Source organism: Callorhinus ursinus, unplaced genomic scaffold (assembly GCF_003265705.2).
Source record: "Callorhinus ursinus isolate GAN/ISIS: 27379988/994484 unplaced genomic scaffold, GSC_fseal_2.0 scaffold8, whole genome shotgun sequence".
Taxonomy (NCBI): Eukaryota; Metazoa; Chordata; class Mammalia; order Carnivora; family Otariidae; genus Callorhinus; species Callorhinus ursinus.
This window is the reverse complement of record NW_027397070.1, coordinates 68,271,887-68,289,315: the sequence shown is the minus strand read 5'-3', so window position 1 is coordinate 68,289,315 and position 17,429 is coordinate 68,271,887. Positions and strand designations below refer to the sequence as shown.

Genomic DNA, 17,429 nt, shown 5'->3' with positions numbered 1-17,429 from the left:
GATCAAGCTGGAACGCTGACTGGAGCAGGGAAGCTGGGAACCTGTTTCTCAGGCTCTACTATGGCCTCCGGGGATTGCAAAAGCCTGAGCCTAGATCCCCATGGCCAGCAAGCCCCCTGGCTTCACCTACCCAGAGCCAACACCTGCTGGGGACCTGGGACTGTCGCAGCCACACCAGGCACACATTCAACACGCCTGAAGCCAGCCAGCCATTCCAGAGTCAAACTCAGCCGCGAAGTGGATCTATAAACAGGGAGCGCCCTTTCCCTCCAGCAACAGGCCAGACAGCTGCTCCAGGGGTACCCACCTGAAGGGCTCCAGACGCAGACACTTACCGGGCACCAGCCAGGGTGGGGCAGGCACAGTGCGAGCTCACTCAGTCCTCCCAGTGGCCTTGGGGTGTGCACCGTTGTGCAGATGGCGAGAGGGAGCAAAGTGGATCACTTGTCCAGGGTCTCACAGGGAGCGAGCAGAAGCCCCAGGATTGGAGGCCAGGCCAACTGGGCCCTGGTCCATGCTCTTAACCAGCAGGATGCACCGCCTTTTGGAGCAGGGGTGCTAGGCTTGTGTGGAGGCAGGGAGCTGTGCTTTATATATACATATATATATATAATATATATATTTTTTTAATGATTGTATTTATTTATTTATTTAAGAGAGAATGAGTGAGAGAGAGCGAGAGAGAGAGCACGAGCTGGGGTGGGTGGGGGAGAGGCAGGGAGAGAAGCAGACTCCCGCTGACATGGGAGCCTGACATGGGGCTCGATCCCAGTACCCCGGCACTATGACCTGAGCCGAAAGCAGACACTCAACCGACTGAGCCACCCAGGTGCCCCGGGATCTGTGTTTTATAAAAACAGTGATTGCCTCTGCTTGACTTTTCAGTCTTCCCACTCACGAATCTCCCCCGGGTCCGTCACCAGATGCATCCAGGGGCAGATGGGTAGGAGTGGCTGCCTGAGTCCAGGATCCGATGAAGTGGGGGGAGAACCCCATGCCGTGACCCAGGCTGCCTGACGGGGCCTCTGATCTTCAGCATCGTCCTGGGGCTGGCTGGGACGGGACGCCGCCCAATGCTGGGCATTGGCCACGGACTCAACCCCAGTGAGGCAGTCACTCAGATTTGCCTGCCTGGGGCACTGCCCTCAGTAATAATACTAATTATGACTATTATTAACATTCTATTGTGATGATGGTAGTAACCACAGAGGCGTGGTCTGTGGAGTTTGGCGTCGTGGTCAGGAGACCAGACTCTGTGTCAGGCAGACGTGGCACACCTTTGGCTGCAGGATCCTGTGATTGGGCCTCCCTGCGCCTCAGTCCGTCCTCTGCAAAGTGGGATGAAGTTGCCAGGTGATGATGAAGAACCTGATGAAGGTGTCAGGTTCTGCGGGCCACCTGGGGCTCCTGGCCAGCCTGTCAGGGACAGAGCCTGAGCTGTAGCCACAGCAAGGGAGGCCCTGCACCACCGCCTTGTGCTTTTAGAGTGAGCCCCCCAGGACCCCAGGGAAACTGCAGTCTCAGAGTTCCCACAGCTTCCCCCCTGCTGTCATCACCGGATGAGCAACTTTGGGTCCTGAGATGACAGCCCTCAGGCCGGTGGCTTACATACTTTATCCTCAAGGCACCTTGCAATTTATATTAGGGCAGGACTAGTTATTTCTCCAGATTCCTCTCCTTCAAGAAGATGGGAATTCGACGGGCTGCCCCCGTTAGAGATAGGGTGCCCGAGGCACACAGGAGGGCCAGTGCCTTGCTTCTGGCCTTCTTGGCCTTGGGGTGTCAGACACACCCCAAGGGGCACCAAGGTCAGGGTTCAAGTAAGGATTCTGAACTTGGCTTCCCCTGTGTAGTTCCTGAATTAGGCTCCCAGAGAAAGAGAATGGGATACAGAGAGTGCTCGCACACACGATCATGGGTGGCTATACGGGGGCAGGGAGCTTCCAGAAGCCACCCACCCCATGAACAAACTCCCACTACAGGCCAGTAGGTCCCACCCACCACCCGCCTTCTCTCCACAGATCCCATGATGGGCACACAGGGGACAAGGAGCTGGCCCCCACTCCTGCTGCTGCCCGAGTCGGAGAAGGGGCAGGGGTATCCCCGGGTTGGGAGCTGGGGCTGTACATTCCTCAACCTGTGTGCGTTGATAAGAATATGCAGACTGCCCTTTACGGAGCCCCAGCCCAGACATGGCGTCACCAACTCTGCATATCTCCTCTGTCCTCACAACAGCCCTGGGGCTGGGGCGCAGTGTAGGTGCTCTGGCTACGCCATCCCCAGGTGGGGAGAAATCCAGGAGGTGAAGGTTTGTTCAGGCACACAGCCACCCAGGAGCCCAGGGCTGGGCACCCCCACAACCCTGGCACCGTCTCATCTCCTCCTGCAGGGAGCCGCATGCCAAGAAGGCGGAGGAGTGTCTGGCTGACAGGAGGCCGAGAGCCTGAACTCTGGCTCTGCCCCCCTCGGGGTCCCATTCTCCCACCTGCAGGGGTGGGTAACCGCCCTCACCAGGTTGCCCCGTGGATCCGACCACGATGTGGCGTGCCCACTCCTGCAGTGGGCACACGATGAATCAGTTTCCATCTTTCTTTCCCTCAGTGGTCAAGCAAAGTGCTCCCACTCCCAGACAAAATATTTACATTTTCACAGAAGTGCCTGTCCTAAGAAGGGGCGGGAGTGCTGGTGGGATTTGGGGCAGTGTGTCTGGCCAGGCGGCAGCTGGGAAAAGCGCTCCCTGCTCCTCAGATCCCAAGAGCAGCGGGCCCAGGGAGGCATGTGGGGTCCTCTGCCCCTCCTCCCCTCAATCTCAGAAGCACCACTTCCCCCAAATCACCCAAATTCTCCTGGGCTGAGCTCATGTCATAATCTTGAGCTAATGGAGGACTTCTCTTCACTCCGACCTTAAGGGATTACGGTTCTCAGAGCGAGGCTTAAAGGGAAACAGACACTCAAAGAAAGGCAGTAAGGTGCTCCAACACCCTTATATCCCTCTGAAATCAGACACACACACACACACACACACACACACACACACACACACACACACACGTCATTAAATGATAAAAGCCAGCGTGGTGGGTCTGTAGGAAACACCACACCCCCAAGGATCTCCTCCTTGGATCTTCTTCCCCAACTCCGCGGCCTATAGAACAGGGTAGCCCCTTTTCAGGCTTAGCCACAATTCTCCCTGACAGCGAAGCCCTCCTAGCCCCCTGTCAGAATTGCTGTGCCCTCCTGGAGGTTCCCAGAGGACATTGGCCTGTCTCTCTGCCTCCTCCTCTACTCCAGCCACTCTCAGCCATTCATTCGGCCAGTTGACATTGAGGTTGTGTGCTGAGCACTTCATATACGTGGTCGGGGGTCCTTCCCACGAGCCTTCACGTGGCGAGGATCCTGTGACAAATAAAGAAACCAAGGGTGATTTGCCCAAGCCTGGCTGGTCCCCCACCCCGAGCACAGTGCCGTCTCTGTAGGGGCCTGGGTGGACTCAGGAGACCCCGGGATCCCAGGGCGTAGAGAGGGGCAGGGCAGGTAGGCAGATGGCGCCCGCACGGCACTGCAGTACCACAGTCGGAGAGCCTGGGGGCCTGCAGGAGCCTGATGGGCTGCCAGGGGGCCATGGAGAAGAACTTGACAAAGCTTTGTCCTGGTGTGGGAGTCAGCCAGGTGAGGGAGAGGGACGGGAGGTCCCGGACAAAGCGAGCACTGTGGGCGAAGGTGTGGAGGTGAGACAGATAATAGTGTATCTGGGGAACAAGCTCTTTATGTTGTCCTTTCGGCAGAGTGGAAAATGTGGGCTGGAGAGCGGGGCAGTTAGGAGGAGGTCAACTCCCTGGACAGAACAGCCCAGAGATGATACTTTGTAAATCAGTGCAAGCTGAAATAAGAGAGTCTCTAAGGGTGGGCCGAAGGTCTCAGGCTTCGGCCCTGCCTGTTTCAATCAAGCATCTGGATGGGGCTGTGGGAGGCTTGCTGTGCGGATGTGCCAATGGCCACAGCTCGTGAAAACATGGCATTTCCAGGAACCTCAGCAGATGGAACAAGGGACTGAAACCGACACAATGGAGCTGAATAGGGAAAACCAGAATAACCTGCATTTGGGTGCAAAAGGTCAATTGCACAGACTGACAAGTTCTTGGCCAGACTTCTTTCTGTCCCCAGTTGTCTTTAAAAAGTGCATCTCCCAAGGCTGGGATGTTTCCTGGCCCTGTGCACTGAAGGTCTTCTTTAAAAATTCTGCAGTCACGGGGCACCTGGTTGGCTCAGTCGGTTAAGTGTCTGCCTTTGGCTCGGGTCTTGATCCCAGGATCCTGGGATGGAGCCCCACGTCAGGCTCCCTGCTCAGCTGGGAGTCTGATTCTCTGTCTCCCTCTGCCGCTCCCCCTGCTTGTGCTCTCTTGCTCATTCTCTCGCTGTCTCTCTCAAATAAATAAATAAAATCTCTTTAAATAAGCTCTGTGGTCAGTGGCACCCAGTGCTCTGCACCACTGGGTGTCCCGGCCTTGGGAGAGTCCTGCGAGGAGGTGGCCAGCGCTGTGGCACCAGCAGGGGCTCAGCCCAGCAGTGCCGGCGAGGCGCTCCTGCTGCTCACCATAGCCGGGGCTGGCCTCGCCCACATACAAGCCCCCAGTCCCAGCCAGGAAGTCGTTCATTCGAGCTGCCCAGAGACCAGGCAGCGCCTCAGCCAGGCGAGCAGCAGCTTCGGGGTGCGGCAGCGGGGCGTAACTCCCTTCCTGTGGGAGTGGACAGAGGGCAGCCACTTTTGCCTGTGGTGAGCTGTGGATGGTGGCTAGGCAGACCGGTCAAGGGGAGATTCAGGAGGCCTGGCACACAGCAGGCACTCAATAAATAGTTGATGATTCATGAAGAGTCAGCTGTCTTTAGATCTCCAGGCCTTTTTAGCTCCTGTGCCTGTTTGCTCAGCAGTAAGGTGGGCATAAGTATTCGCCAAATGGTGGCATAGGGTGGGCACTCAGCCCACAGAACTCCCCGCCCAGCCAGCAAGTCCTCCCTGCCTCTGAGACATGTCCACGCTGCCTTAGTTGTTTTACCTCCAGAGATGGAGAGCTCACTACCTTGAGTCTACAACACAGCAGACACGGGTCCTGCCTTTAAGCATTCACAATCTTGTGGGGGAAGCACAGAGTGACCCCTGGACACTGAGAGGCTGACCTCACAGGGCTGACTCCCCTGGTCCCGTTAGAGGGTGCTCCCAGTAGAAGGGCCAGTCTTCCATAGATGGGCCCTGGAGGAGTGACCCCCACCTCAGGCCCTGCCCAGAGGCCTGGCTCACTGGTTTTCTGCAGGGAGGAGTGACCCTCTGTGCTGGGGCAATTGCCCAGAGCTTGCAAAGGCTGGAACCCCAGCCCTCCTGTGGGGAGCCAGGAGGCTAGTGCCCCCCCCACCCCAGGACTGTTCCACAGCTCTCCCTACCCCACCTTCATCTGCTGCTCCCTCAGGAGAGCGGAGACTCTGGGGACCCCTCTCCCCAGTGGTGACCATCTCCAGACCTCCTTTCTGGCCTTTCTCAGCGCTGCTGACAGACCTGCTTCCCCAGGGAGCGAGGTAGCCTTTCTTCCCTTCCTGTGACCTCCACAGGGAGAACCACCCCGGCTGCTGGAGTGGCCTGGGCTGCCCCAGAAAGACCGAGTCACCTGGGCCCTCCCGCTCTGAGGGCCATGACCTCGGGCGCGGAGGGGTAATGAACTCTTCCAGGAGAGCGTCAGATCTGTCGTTCTCCTCTGGAAGTGCCAGGTGGGACTCGCTGGCGGCCCCTCCTTGGAAGCATTGAAAGGCCGGATCCCCATCCTGGGGCCGGCCTAGGTTAGCTTTGGGGCTTAGGAGCGGGAAAACGGCCATGCTTCCACTCAGGAATCCCACTTCTGGGAACTTATCCCAGGGAAACAATCCAACAGGAAAACCACGCTGTGCACAAACATGTCCCACACAGGAGTTATTTATAATGGTCCAGCCCCGGAAATAACCCCGTGTCCAGTGGTGGGGGAGCCGCCAAGCGCCTCAGCTGGCTAAATATCACAGGGTTATGAAATAGGGTGAGTGGGGCAGGGGTTCTTGGAGGCCCTGAGTCAGCCCCCCTGTGATTCCTGAAGCCCCGCCCCGCCCCACCCCTCCCCCACCCCGGCACTCCTTAAAGAGACCCATCCCAGGATTCACCCAGAGGTGGTGCGTCAGAATCTCCAGAAAAGGAATCTGGCTGACAAGCGTCCCACATGGTTCTTATCACCAGGTAGTATGAAAACCCCCAGTCCTGTGAGCCGTGGTGGTTGCCTCTGTGACACGGGCCTAGCTCCATGGCCTGCCCCTGGGGTGGTGACAGGGTTAGTGATGGCCCCCGTGGGGGCTCGGCTCTGTGAGCTTCTGTCACCCCTCACACAGCCTGTGTCTCCCTCTCCCCCTCCTCCCTCCCTTTCCTGGGGCCCAGTCTCCCTCTCTCCCTGTCCTATGACTGCCGAGGAATTCACATCTGCACACTCCATCCGGGCCACACGGCCTGGTCCGAGGACATCCAATGCCCCGGAGCTGTGGGAGTGTTTCGTTAGGGGTCTCTACGACTCTCCCTCTGGCTGAGAACCCCTGGACCAGGAGAGGTGATTCCGCCTCTGAAATTCCTTGTGTGCCGCCTCTCCCTGGGCTCTTGGGCAGGTTCTGCACTGCCTCCATAGGAGGGTGCACCTGCCATGGGAGGTCGACCTACCATGGACCCGCCTGAACCTCAGCTTCTGTGGGTCAAATGGGCATGATGACTCCTGCCTGCCTAACAGGAGGAGAAAACGGCCCAGAGAATGCTTTGTGACTGGACAGAGCCTGGGTCACGTGGGGCTGGGCAGGGGCCCTCCAGCAGGTGAGGCCCTGTGGCCTGGGGGCCGCTGAGGAGGGTCAGGTCTGGGGCCTCCCATCAGGGAGCCCTCCTGCCTCTCCCCCTCCCTTGGTTCACGTGCCACTGTCTGGAGGCACATTTTTATGATTATTTAGAGAATCTTTATATTGTAAACAAAATAATGCATGCACTTAGGTTAAAAAATAAATTGGATAACACCAAAATGTTCAAAAGGAAATGAAACGTCTCCCCAGCCCTTCCTCCCCTTTCTTTCTTTTTTTTTTTTTTAAGGTTCCTTTTTTTTTTAAGATTTATTTATTTGTTGGGGCGCCTGGGTGGCTCAGTCGTTGAGCGTCTGCCTTCGGCTCAGGTCATGATCCCAGGGTCCTGGGGTCGAGCCCCACATCGGGCTCCCTGCTCCACGGGAAGCCTGCTTCTCCGTCTCCCACTCCCCCTGCTTGTGTTCCTGCTCTCGCTGTGTCTCTCTGTGTCAAATGAATAAATAAAATCTTTTTAAAAAAGGATTTATTTATGTATTTATTTATTTGAGAGAGAGAGAGAGCATGAGCAGGGGGAGGAGTGGAGGGAGAAGGAGAGAGACTCCTAAGGGAGCCCCACCCCCAGCGAGGAGCCCGACCCCTGGGGGCTCGATCCCCCAGCCCTGAGGTCACGACCTGAGTTGAAGCCAAGAGCGCGGAGATCAACCAGCCCAGTGGCCTAGGCGCTCCCCCTTCCTCTCCTTTCTTTCTCCCAGGAACAACAGTTTCCACGCGGACTTGTTCCTTCTGGTTTTGGCCTGACGTTTCTCAGTAAGACGTTTCCGTTGCTGCTTCTTGATTTTTCAATTCTAGACGTTTCTGTCGCCTTCTGGTCAGGACAAATGAGGCTTAGCTGTCTTCAGCCATTCCATTCTCCTCCCCTCCCTCGAATCCCCCGGAGGGCTCTGTCCACTTCTTCCTTAACTGCAGGTCAAGGGTTTTATTAGGATTAGCAAATATTACTCCAGGAAAAGTCACCTAGTGGTCAATGACAGTTCCTTTTCTTTCTTTCTTTTTTTTTTTTTAAAGATTTTATTTATTTATTTGAGAGAGAGAATGAGATAGAGAGAGAGAGAGAGAGCACATGAGAGGGGGGAAGGTCAGAGGGAGAAGCAGACTCCCCGCTGAGCAGGGAGCCCGATGCGGGACTCGATCCCGGGACTCCAGGATCATGACCTGAGCCGAAGGCAGTCGCTGAACCAACTGAGCCACCAGGCGCCGGACAGTTCCTTTTCTTATAGTTTTGTTTGTGTGTGCCCTGGAGTTAATGCATTAAAAAAACAAAAAACAAAAAAACCTTGCAAGGTATTTAATTTTTCCAGCTGATTCACCCTGCTCCTAGAGACAGTGGTGTCAAAAGCTCAGGCATGTGGCTATTTTATCTGGTCTTCACCAGGGGCCCATCCAGGCTGAGGGCTCCTTTCTCTGCTCTGGGGCCTCTGAGAGCTGGAGGCTGGAGCCCAGCCAGACTTGGGAAGCACCGTCCCCCCCCCCCCACTCCTGGGGAAGCTGTCCTGTTCCAGGTTCTGTTCTCATGGCCTTATGAGGGCATGTGCTACCAAAGCTTCTTGGGAGATGCACAGCAGTTATTTATTTATTTATTTATTTATTTATTATTTTTTTGCGACCTTGCATTTCCAAAAAAGTTTATATTCCAGTCTCATACTTGGCTGATTCTCTCCGTGGGCATAGAATCCAGGCAGAAAATCCTTTTCCGTCAGACTTTTAAGGCAACTGATTGCTCTGGGGTCTTCTAGCTTTCAGAGTTTCTAATGAGAAGTCCAATGCTGGGCTTTTTAAATATTTTATTAATTTAAAAACATACGCACAGAGTTTCAAAAATCAAATAAAATTATAAGGCTTTAAAGGAAAAAACTGAGAAAACCTAGTCCCCTGCCTCCTGTCTCCACCCCTGATTTGTGCTTTCCAGAGGCAACTAGATTCTTCCGTGACTTATCTGCATATTTGCAAACAACACACATTGCCCTTCACTGGCTCTCCGGTACAGGTGTTAGCGCAGCCTGTCTCTTACGGACCAGGAGGGTTTAGACAATGTAGGCACTTGCTGTCCCCTCCCCTGTCCTCCCAGGACAGCGATATCACAGTTTTTGATTAACCAATATTGTCTTTGTAATATACCATGTGTATAAACATTATGGCCAATGGAGCCACCATATGTCCTATGACTAAATTTCCTTCCTTGTTGGACTTTTGGGTTTCCCTGGGGATTAATAATTGCCTCCTTGTTTGACTTGCTTGGTTTGCTTTTGTGCTTATCACTAATACAACCACCAAACTCTGGCAGACAGAGCTCTAATATTCCTTGTAAGAAAGCCAAGCTCCTGGGGGGAACCCATGAGTTGTGCTCCTTTGCTTGGCCAGCTCCTCCTGGAGTCCTCTCTCCCTGTCCCACTCTGCATTGATTGCTCCTGGCTCCCACACCCTCACCCTCCGACTTCTCCTGCACCATTGCTTTGGGGATTACCTGTTTCCTGCATTTCAAGTCTTCGAGTCTTCTTATTTCTTGGTTTCAGTCCTAATTTTAGAGAAAGGTTGTCTGGGAAATTTTGTCTTTTCTCTTTTTTAAAGATTTTATTTATTTGAGAGTGAGGGAGCGAGAGAGAGAGCATGAGCAAGGCAGAGGGAGAGGGAGAAGCAGACTCCCCGCTGAGCTGGGAACCTGACATGGGGCTCAATCCCAGGACCTGGGATCGTGACCTGCGCTGAAGGCATACACCTAACCAAATGAGCCACCCAAGCACCCCTTTTCTCTTCTTTTTTAATCTGAAAATTTCTTATCCTACCCCCACACTTGATGGCTTAGGTACTGGAGTATTTCCCTTCTGAACACTGAAGGCATTGCTCCATGGTCTTCTAGCTCCTGGAGTTGCCTTGAGAATGTCAGTGTTCTTATGCATCCTATCTTTTGTATGTGGCCTCCTCTCTCTCTCTCTCTTTCTGGATGCTCTTAGGATCTCCTCAATCTTGGTGTTCTGAAATTTCACAAGGATTGTCCAGTATGGCCATTTTTTTACCCCCAATTCTATGCTGGACTTTTCTATCCGGCAGTTCCAGATAACTGTTTGCTATTATATCTTTAACACTTTCCTTCCCTCCATTTTCTCCCCTTAGATATGGGACAAAGAGTAGGGGTGTTAAGTGAACACCACAGACTCCAGGATCCCTAGCCCCCTTTCCTATCATAGGCAGCACATTTGAGGATTATGTGGGGGAATCTGGATAATCTTAGAGAACTATCTCTAAATCCAGATACTTGGGGAGGGTATGCCCCTCCCCCCAGAAATGGGGATGTCTTCTTCTGGTGCAGCTTGATGCCAGTGAACAAGACCTTGATCTAACCCAGTGCTTCACAGCCCTGCCCACCAGGCTTACCTTCCAGATATTCTGATTGAACTGGTGTGAGGTAGGGTCTGAGCATCTGCATTTTACCAGTTTTTATGTGATTAACAAGTACCCAGGACCAAGAACCACTGGGCTGACCCACTGGCCTTGTTTGTAGAACCTGACCAGCTGCCTCATTAGGACCCTGACTTGCTTGCAGGGGCTCTGGACACGCAGGATGGGCTAAGATGGCAATTCTTCACTGCAAAGCTGTGTCCGGTGTTGGGTCTGAGCCGGGCTGAGCCTTTCTTGAGAGAGGGAGCAGCTCTTCTGTTAGTTTTTCAGAGTCTCAAGATGTTCATTCCATGTGGACTCTGGGGTATTCCCAGGCCTGTCAGCAATTTCCCCAGCAAAGCAGCATCCCATCTGCCTCACTGTGTGCCTTAGGGTTCCAGCCGGCCTTTTCTTGTGCATTTTGAAATGATTCCATCTCCAGGTGAGATCCAGAGGCTCAGAGAGGGGTGTGACTTGCCCAGGGCTACCTGCCAGCAAGTATCAGACCAGAGACCAGACTCCGAGTCCGGGTTTTTCTACTTAACCCAGCTTCCCCCGCCCCCCATCATCATTCACTCATTCGACGAACACTCACTCACTGAGTTCCCAGGCTCTATGCTGAGAGGGCCCTGATAAGAGTGGTGATCAAAATGGTGGTCCCAACGGCATGGTTGTTAGAAGGACTTCTGTCCCATCTTCTTTCTGCCCAGCGGTGGGCTCAACTGGAGCTGGGGGTGGGGGAAATTACTGTTATTGCTGGGATTGTATCAGAGCGGGAGGCAACCTGGAGGGGGCTGGGAGGCTGGGCCTGCAGGACAGAAGCCGCATTGACAATTAAGGTCTTTGCCGATTTTTATTCCATACTCAGCCCATGAAATATTCAGGCACCGGAGAAGATTGGTCTTTGATCTTTGCAGCAGGGAGCATTGCTGCTTGTAGACCCGGGGTGAAGGCAGCACCCATGCCTGGCATGCAGGGCACTTGGGGGGATGCGGGGGCCGGGCAGGTGTGGCCCAGAGGTCTCTGACACAGATGGCGTACCTGCAGACACCCAGACACCACCAACGGGGCCATGCCCTGAGGGTCTCAGAGAAGAGCCAGGTTTGTCCTCAAGGAACGTATAGTTGGGGAGTTGGGAGAGGCAGGCAGAAACCACCCAGCACAGGTGGGGACATTTCACCTTGCCCAGAACGGAGGTGATAGGGATACACAGCCAGGCTCAGAGACACAGTGTCTGGAACCTGGAACTTATCACCAGCAGTAAGTCCTCTAATTATCCCACAGTGTTGCATTGTACCTGCTTCAGTTCCATAAATATAAACATTTCAAGTTACAAGTGTTTAAACCTGCTCCACTGTTTCCTCTTCTGTTTTTTGTTTGTTTTGTTTCCTAATAGAGTGGGCACCTCCAGTATGAAATTTGGCCTGGGCTTCTCTTGTGCTCTGACAGCCTGAGGGAGGCAGAGTGGGTGTGGAAAGCACATGGAGGTTCACCCACCAGAGTGACAGCATTCTATACCCTGCTGGCTGGATTGTGAGTTAGCACCACCTCTTTGGGAAGCGGTTTGGCCTCATCCAGTCGACCTGAAGCCATGTGAGCCCTATGACCCAGCCACTCTGTGTCTTGGTCTAGATTCAAAGTTCAGGCTCATGTACATCAGGACTGTACCAGAATGTCTATGGTGACATTGCTGTTTACTGCAAAACATGAGAAACCAATGTCCTTCAAGAGGAAAGTAAAAGTGACATATACATGCAATGGATATTAGAAGAGATTCTCAACTGGGGGTGATCTTGCCCCTGGGAGCCATTTGGCAAGGTCTGGAGATAATTTCAACTCTTGCGACTAGGGGTGGGGGTGCTACTTCCATCCAATGGATAGAGGCCAGGGATGCTGGTAAACATCCTACGATGCACAAGACAGTCCTTCTCTGTCCCCACGCCAAAGACATAAAGTCCAAGATGTCAACCTTGCTACACAGCCAAGCAAGTGAGCGAACTATAGCTTCCATGTATCAGGGAAATAATGAGGGAGAAGCATGTTGCCAAAGAACACAGGAAGCACAATACAGTTTAAATAAGGTTCAAAAGCATGAACATCAAGCGGTCTATTATAAGGGGGAAATATAGTATGCTGATGGAATAATTAATGCAATATTCAGAATCATGGGATCAGGTGGGCTGGGGCATGTGACCAAAAGGAGCCCCAGGGGCCTTCAAAAGCGGCAGTGACTTCCTACGCTGGGCAGTGCCTGCCAGGCACCTGCTGTGTCCCTGTTTGTTGTAATATAAAACAGTTCCTTTTTTTAACTTTATTTTTAAGATTTTATTTTTAAAAATTCTCATTTATTTTTTTCAAGATTTTATTTTTAAGTAATCTCTACACCCAACATGGAGCTCAAACCGACTGAGCCAGTGAGGTACCCCTAAAATAGTTCCTAATAAGAATAATGTGTGTTTTTTAAACATTTTATTTATTTATTTGAGAGAGAGAGAGAGAGAGCATGAGCAGGGGTGCAGAGGGAGAGGGAGAAGCAGGCTCCCTGCTGAGTAAGGAGCCTGATGCAGGGCTCAATCCTGGGACTCCGGGACTATGTCCTGAGCCAAAGGCAGCCCCTTAACTGACTGCGCCACCCAGGTGCCCCAAGAATAATGTTTTTAAGTGTGTTAAGGTAAGAGGTAGTCCTGCAAAGAGCTCCCTGACTCAGTTTCCCTTGTGGTTGAGCCTCCTTCCTACCTTGCTCCTCAGGGCAATGGTATGAGGGGATGTCAGCAGCTGAAGGGGGAGGAGGGAAATTCAGTGGCTCTAGCTGGGAAGGGAGTGGTGCAGATGCAGACAGCTCCCAATTGGTCCCGAATGGGGCCTTCCACCCTAGGAACCAAAGGGGCTCAATCTGCCAGAAGTCTGCTTCTCCCTCTCCCGCTGCCCCTCCCTCCCCATGCTCTCTCTCAAATAAATATATAATCTTTTAATAAAAAAACAATTATGGCCGCTTTTCCATGGGCCCTGATTTCTTAGGCATGGAGGCCTTTCAGCCCTACATGGTGACTCCCCTCTTACAGGGTCCCCCAAGAGTGGGCAGAGAAGAAACCCCAGAATCCGGCCCCAGTCCCGGTCAGCCACCATCACTGTGCTGGCCTGCAGACACATTCAGCCATTGGGCAACCTTCCCCTGGCTGTCTGTACCAGAGTCCTTTCATGTCCACACGCTTCTGAACATCACCCATAAGTTCCCATGGTCACCTGAGCTTTGTGGAGACAAACAAGCAAGCCAAGAGAATCAACATAGGATCCTAGAAAGACTAATGACCGTCTTATCGGGTTGTTATGATCATCACATGAGGGCCGGCCTGGAGTCCCTGGCTCATACTGGGTGCTGGGTAAGCAGTAGGTGGTGGTGGTGGTTAGTATTGCTGGTAACTACTGGCCCCAGGGAGAGGCCACACATGCTTGTCCCTGCAGCTCACAGAGCCCTCCGCACCCCCACTCCATTGCCTCACCTCACTCCGACACCCCCCACCCAGATCACTGTCACCTACCTTTGGGGTCTTGGCTTGTGTGGTTCCCTCCATTTGGACTATCCCAAAGCCCTCCTCCCCCCTCCAGAATCTGACAAACTCCTACTCACTCTTCAAGATTCAACTCAGGGGGCGCCCGGCTGGCTCAGTCAGTACAGCATTCGACTCTTGGTCTTGGGATCGTGAGTTTGAGCCCCATGTTGGGAGTAGAGATTACTTAAAAACAAAAAAGATTCAACTCAGACATCACGTCCTCCAGGAAGCCCAGCCCAGAGCTTCAGGATGCTCCCTTGATGATATATTCTACTCATCTCTTTGGGGTACTCACCATAATGCATCTACATGTGTTTTATAGATATGCTTGTGCATATGATTATGCGTATACATGCTTTTATGTATATATACTTACCTAATTATGTTTGTGTGTTCAGTAAACCAAGGAACGAAAGTGACCTTGGGCAAGTCATTTCCCTCCTGGGGCTCAGCTGCCTCATCTTCAAAATGAGGGGCTCAGATTCAATTGGTCATGTGCTGAAGGGTCGTGCATTCACCCTGCAAACATCAAATGGTATCTGCCCTGGGCTCTGTACCCCCTTCTCAGTGGGGAGACAGGCTGCTTACCACCAGTGTGCTCTTATTATCAGTTCCCAGGGTCACAGACCCTGTGTTTTGAAATAGTTTGTCTATTATGTGTCCGTATACTGGCTCTCACTCCACCTGGCCCTTAAAAACATTTGTGTGCTTTTAAATGGACACAAACTGGGAGATTCTGAAGGAAAAAAAAAAAAATTGGAGAGTTGGGAGTGTATCTGTATTATTGAAAAGACCCCTGACTACTTTTCCTGGACATCTAGAGAGTCACTGGGCTAAAGAGCCATGATTCGGTTTTATTGTTTTCATGACAAAGCTGAGCTTGTCATGACTGGGAAGCTAGAAACCAAGACACATGACATTTCTGAGCTCATGGCTTGGGGTACAAGGTCTGTTGGACTGAGAATGTTCTAGGGATCTTGGCACCTTTTGCCGGACCCTGAGGGACATCGGCCCTTAGGGAGGGAGCTTTGGTTTAGCCAGTCCCTCTTGCTTTCAGGACCCTTTCAACCTCCTGCCGTCCTATTTCATTGTGCACAAGCCTGTGCAGCCACGTGGCGGTGCGGCGAGCAGAGAGTCTCCGTCAGGTCACCTGGTAGAATCATCTCTAGTGGTCTGTCTTTGCTGCACCAGGGGGGGATGTTAGGGACGCTTACGTGGGTCCTGGCTGGGGGACTCTTGGTCCTACAGTCTGTAGACGCTGCAAACAAACCCTATGTAGATGCAGGCTTCATTTTTCTCTTGGAAAGTTCAGCTGAAGCTGCCGGCCCCGGAGAGACACAGGACTGAGAGGCAGGCACAGGAACCATCTGGGGCCATGCACAAATGGGAAGGGAGTTCCCACGAATGCAGCGTTACCCATCCCCACCACTTCCCTAGTCTACCCATCCTCTTATCACCTCTCCCAGAAGCAGCTCTGTGCACAGCCTTCAGGGAGCTGTTTAATCTGGCTTCCTGGGGTAAGACAGGCTTGCGGCTTCCCAGGTGTGAGCTGAAACCCTCTCCAAACCCGGATTCATCTGGGCTGGGCGGGGCCCATGGAGAACAGTGGCTCACCTGGGCCAAGTCCTGGGAACCCTGAGCTCTTCTGGGACTTCACCCTCAAAGCTCTGTTCCTCCACTCATCCTCTCCCTACCACCCCCTCCTGAACGTCTACCTGGGGAGAGGGGCAAATGGGTGCGGAATGAGGTGCTGAATCTGGACCTCTCTATGCACCTCCCCCATCCCTTCGCAGGCAGGCTAGAGTGAGCCTCTTAAAAGGCAAATCAGGTCAGGTTGCTTGGTGTTAACCCCCCTACTGCTTTCCCAGCTGCCTTAGAATCATGCTGGATCCGGCCCCTCTGACCTCATCTCTCACCCCTTCCCTGGCCCATTCCCAGCCCCACTGGCCTTCTTTGATTAGGCGGCTAACAGGCCAACCCTAGGGCCTCTGCACTAGCTAGTTCCCTCCACCTGGAATGCCCTTCCCCCCTCATCTTTGTCCTTTCTGCTCAGGTCTCAGCTTAGATGCACCTCCTGAGAGGTCCTCCTTGACCACGGGATCTAAAGTAACTGCTTATCACTTTCTGTGACAGCAGCCTGTCTTAATCCCCTGCACAGCACTTACTACAGCCTCGTGGTTATCGAGTGTTTATCATCCGCTCTCTCCTCCTCCCCACAACGGCAACGTCGCCCCAGAGGGCAGTGACCTCTGCTGTCCTGCCCCGCGAAATCCCCCGGGCGTCTGGAACAGGACTAGCTAGCTAGAGAAGATGCTGGGTGAGCAGCTGTCCAACGAATGGTTGAGCAACTGGAAATGGGGACATCAGCTACTGCGCGGGCGCGCGCTCCAGGCCGTGGCGGCTCACAGTCGGGCGCGCGGGTTTTATCTTATTGCGGGTCTCGGGGGAGGGACGCCCCCCTCGGACCAGCTAGCAGCAGGCGCGCGGTGAACACGCTTTGGGGAAGCGAGGATAACGAGACGGACTCACAGGCTGGGGGAACCACACCCCGGGTGCCCGACGAGGCTGCCGATGGGGCGGGGGTTCTGTGGCCGGCTCAGCGACCCCCGACCCCGGCGTTTAGGCCCCCGTGGGAGACCTTCCTCCATCCCCTCCAGTGGTCTCCACCTCAGGAACCCCTGACTCTCCCTCGAAGCCCAGGGACTAGCGGTCGGGTGGGCAGGGGAGCAGTGCTCTGAGCGCGGCTCCGGGCGGGGAGCAAGTTCCCGGTGCCCTCGCCCCACCTTGGGGCAGGGGAGAGGGTACAGACCGTGCTCAGAGACACGGCTGGCGAGGCCCTGGTCCTCCGGGGCGCAGGAGCCACAGCCCTGGGCTGGAGTTGGAAACGCCGCCCCTCCGCAAGCTCCCGCAGGGGACGGGAGTGGAGATGGGGCGGAGGAGTCGGGGGCAAGGAAGGGGACAAAGAGCCGCCCTGCCTCCGGGGAGAGCGACCCCCGAGTCAGAGTCCCATTGTTCGTCTTATCTCAGACTACGCCGGACTCTGGTGCCCCCGGGAGGGAGAAGCAGAGCTGTCCTCCCGCTCGCGGGTATTTGTTTATTTGGGGCGGGGGAGGGGGAGCGGGGGACGCAGGCCTGGGAGGGGGCTCGGCGTCCATTTCCGCGCGTCTCCTTTAAGGAAAGCCCTGCCCTACCTTTCCCACCGTCCCCCTCCCCGCAGCCGTACCTGCATTTTAAAAGCGCCCTGTAGCCCAGGGATTGGCCAAGGCCGCGTCCTCCGGGCGCAGAAACTTGAACCGCCGGGAGGGGGGTTGGAAGCCGGGTGGCTGGACTGTACCATCTCCTCGGCGTCCCCCGCGTGCGCCCCGCCCCTCCCACACACCCCCAGAGAGGCCCAATCGGATGGGCGGGAGGGCGGGACCGCGGCTCAAATGCGCCTCTGGCAGGGCGCCGGGCGGGCGGGCGCACGGCGCTGGGGGACGTCGAGGGCCGGCCGCGCCTCTGCCCGTCCCCTCGCTCCCCCGAAGGCGGAGCCGGCCGAGGCGCCCCGCCCCCTCCCCGCCCGGAGTGGGCGGGGCGGCCGGGGCTCCGGGAGCTGGGCCGGGG

The 17,429-nt window shown here is 54.5% G+C and overlaps 1 long non-coding RNA gene across 1 annotated transcript; it reads right to left on the bottom strand.

Annotated features, from left to right (window-relative positions):
* Positions 1 to 8,471: 8,471 nt before the first annotated feature.
* LOC141373198 (uncharacterized) lies at positions 8,472 to 17,226 on the bottom strand. The gene is made up of 3 exons (XR_012378907.1): positions 17,050 to 17,226; positions 10,875 to 11,003; positions 8,472 to 10,763 (listed from the first exon to the last, which is right to left on the bottom strand). It is a non-coding gene; the product is annotated as an uncharacterized lncRNA (long non-coding RNA).
* Positions 17,227 to 17,429: the final 203 nt, after the last annotated feature.